Here is a 4,139-nt window from a genome sequence, read left to right as displayed (position 1 = left end):
ACCATGTATACTATATAAAGCACTCGTTCTTATAACACACGTGTTATTAAAATAATTCAAGTAACCAAATATGGTGCCTATCCTGTTGATGTTTACACAAATATATATAGTAAAGTGTCTTGCAAGTAAATGTACACGTATGTCAGAATAGCGATCTTACATTTAGTATGTCATGCATGGTACGCACGTATTATAAAATGTATTGCTTACATTGTTTGCTATAATAATGTTCGAGCATAAATTACCCTGTCTTGTGTTTGTTATCGATAATACCTGCAGAGCATGTCCGTCTTATGTTGCGAGAAGTAATAAACAGTAAACATATAATGGCTGTAGTTCATTTCAGTAAGTGTATACATGTCTTGAAAACGCTACCATATATATGGACGTCTATTGTTGCGAATGCCTTGACAATCTAGTATGTGTTGTGAACTCAAACTTAATTCGTATTAACAATAGATTCCGGGCATGTTTGAGCGAATTCAAATATGGTATTCATGTTCGGAAGGTAATGAATTTATGTTTACAACGTATCTGTAATCTAAAAACAACGATGTTTAGAACAGATTTACAAAGTTTAAAAAGCATTTTATTTTTTGTATGTGTAAAGTCCGGTTTGAACTTGCAACACGTATAACGTCTCACTATAACATTCAGAGACGCAGCGTGCACCGATTGATTTCTAAATTTTGTTGCAATTTTACAAGTGCCGATGTTTTAATGCATATGAATTACAATAACATGCGCCTTGCACTTGTAACAATAAATGAAACTTATCTGTCTGACGCACGTAGAACATTATGCAACCGATGTAGTTAACATACTAATAAATGCATAAATGTACCTCGGGTTACCATTATTTCATTTCTTTTCGCGGCGACTATTCTTATCCAGGCATATGATATAGGTTTAGCCTGCGAATGTTGGAAAAGGTAGCTGTCTCGTCGTGCCTCACGTTCACTAAGACGGTGTGTTTTTTTTTAATTGCATACGTATAAGCATAGCTCGGTGGAGTTACAACGCATACGAAAGTCCACTTAAGAGTCTATCGAGAATGTATTCTACTATTTTACCAGTCCACACACTATTCTTATAATAAGATAAATTCAGTGGTGTTCAAGTTTTTTAAATATTACAGTTCAATAATCAAACATACAGACGGGCGGCCCGACCCTTACGGGCATTCTCCGCGATTCACTATAAAATGAAGAGGATGTCTATCCTAGCTGAACTGCCTGTATATGAAAACACACTCCTATTGCACATTAAAATGGTTGTCAATTGTTATGTAGTCACAACCAAACCAGTGTCGCTCTTGGATATAAAAAAAAAAACCTTGACCAACAACAAATGCACGTGTCTCATATATACCATCATTTTGTGTTATGAAGTCTTATCAATTTTGTAATTATAACTTTACTGTTAAATCAAACTATTCAAAGATAAGTATATGGATCATATTAATTTGATGTAAATGTTGACTTTAAATGGATTATTGATGCAATCACAAATTCACAAAAATAAAACTTATGTGTATAACTTTTATCATTAGATTGAATTGGTCGACACACAAACACACACATGTCCTTTTATGACTTTGCTACTATGTTGTCATAGGTATTTACCCGCTACGTGACAACGTTAACAAACAAGATTTCATTAATAAATAGTGTTTCGTACACGATAATGTAAAATTATGAATCATAGCAAACGCATACGGTGTCATACAAAAGCTGAATGAAAGACTTATAAATAAATAGAACAAATCCTTCGAAGTATTTTTTATTAAGAAAACAGTAAAATTAAGATAAACACAAACAAACACACAAGTTTATTAACTTAAAGAAAAATTACTTTATAAAATGGTGTTAAACAAAGAATCTTAAACTTTTTCATTTTGGTTCACTGCACACATTTTATCTAGTGCATCTTGAAGCTTAATTTGTTCTCAACGAAACTATTCTTTTGGGTTTTCAAAATACGTAAATGCAAAAAAAAATCATGTATCGAATCAGCGCTTGACAAAACGTTTTACAGTGTTTACAGATGGTTTTTTTTCGCAGTGGACTATGATTTAGGCATGACACTATACAGCAAAACAAAGTTGACAAAACTATCAAAATATATCGCATTTTAAAACACTTCTTATCATAAAATAATTAATGTAAAAGTAAATCTGCATGAGTTTAGAGGAATGATAACACATAGTCTTAGTAGCATAATTCACTTTATCATTGTTTGTAGCCTTTTACACTAAAAATGGTAACATTTCTTAATATGCCCGATAACAGTCCCGTTAGACTTTTATATATTAGAAAGAACAATAAACCTATTTTTACATACAAATATGAAGCGACATAATGATAAATGAGCACTTGCGAAAGTATTTTACTAGACACTGTAATACAATCATATTTATAAGAAAGTATGTAGTAAATGAAACAAATCAGTGCAGTGCATACAGTATGTTCTAAACGTGCTCTTACAATGCATACAGTCTAATAGGAAATAACATAATAATCATTTGCAAAAGAAAGGTATATGGTAGAAATACAGACCATTCATTTTCATCACAATTGCAAGTTATAAAAGATTTCTATGTAGGCGGCATTTAAAATAGGAGAGCATCCGAGTACATCGTCTGAGGAAAACGCTTATACAAATTGCAATGTACTTTGTGTACAAACAATTGCACATTGTCGAATACAGACATAAAACAACGATAAATAAGTACATTTTTATAAGCACACTACAATAAAAATATGATTACGTAAACAAACAAAACAACAGTATCATACAAAACAACACAATACATTCGCAAAATAATACAAACGCATATATCAATCACAACACAATACACAAACACACATTTATAATAAAAGCAAACAATGAAACTCCAGAAACCATATTATTTGTTAGTTATTATATTTGAATACAAAATAGACAAATACTTATTACACAAGCAACAAAATACAAAAAAGTGTTCACATAAAACTCAATGCAAATACTTATTTCAAACACAAAGCAATCCGATAACATATAACAAACATAACATTATTCGAACACGTATTGCAATCACGAAACAAAATAAACACAGTTAAATGCAAAGATATATTACACATATCATATTTCGCACAAGCAGGAGGTCATTCTCATCATCACTCAATGTATTTTTAAAGGTGAAATATTGATATAAAACACGAGAAAAAACATGACTGACAATAACACCAACTGATAAAATGCGGGACCCCGCGATTAAACGGTTAAAGAAGTATTGGGAATTTAAATATATACACACAAACACAAACTCATCTTACAAACACACACAAATATAGACAAATGAATACAAGCTGAATCACACAAAAACCGGAACTGTCAATACATAAAAAGGGTAGTTTAAATCACCAATCAATGCAAACACTAGAGAGAAAATACAATAAATATATTTTTTTCGAAAGTGCTTCGTATAGACAAACATAAAATTAAACACACAAATCGTATTCGTAAAGGCTTAATACTTTAATTTAGTAACTGTTGACATTAAACATTCAATTTAGGGAAATGCTGGCTGGTTTCAATAAAGTACATTTACACGTATGATATATACTCGTGCTTTTTTACTAAACCTCATACTGTAGATGCAATCAACATGCACGTGTAGTACACCATGGTATATTGCTTTTATAATACGTACTAATACAATCATAAAACGATGAACCACAATTCTAAAACTTACCGAGCGAAAGGTCTACGTAATATGAATAAAATGTATACGCATTGTTAAGAGTTATTATAATCACACTTACATGTTTTAAAATACGCACTATATGATGTATAAACATTCATTTATTTAAAGCTGTTAAAATGAACTTATGAACACTAACATATTAAACATACACAGATAAAACAGAACAATAATGCCAACATAATATTACAACAAAAGAAGGCTTACATAACAAATTATATGGGGCGAATTTAACCTCTTTTAAAAGTAAGTTGTGTTTGGAAGATTGTTAATCCCTTTTCATTAGTGTAGTTATTATAAAGTTAATTGTATCATACGTCATTTTCAAAGCAAATTACTAAATAATTCAAATCGTTTAAAGTAAAAGTCGTGGCATGTAAAACGTACTGTAAAA

Source organism: Dreissena polymorpha, chromosome 6, assembly GCF_020536995.1.
Source record: "Dreissena polymorpha isolate Duluth1 chromosome 6, UMN_Dpol_1.0, whole genome shotgun sequence".
NCBI classification, from domain to species: Eukaryota; Metazoa; Mollusca; class Bivalvia; order Myida; family Dreissenidae; genus Dreissena; species Dreissena polymorpha.
The sequence above is the reverse complement of the archived record's forward strand: the minus strand, read 5'-3'. Positions refer to the sequence as shown.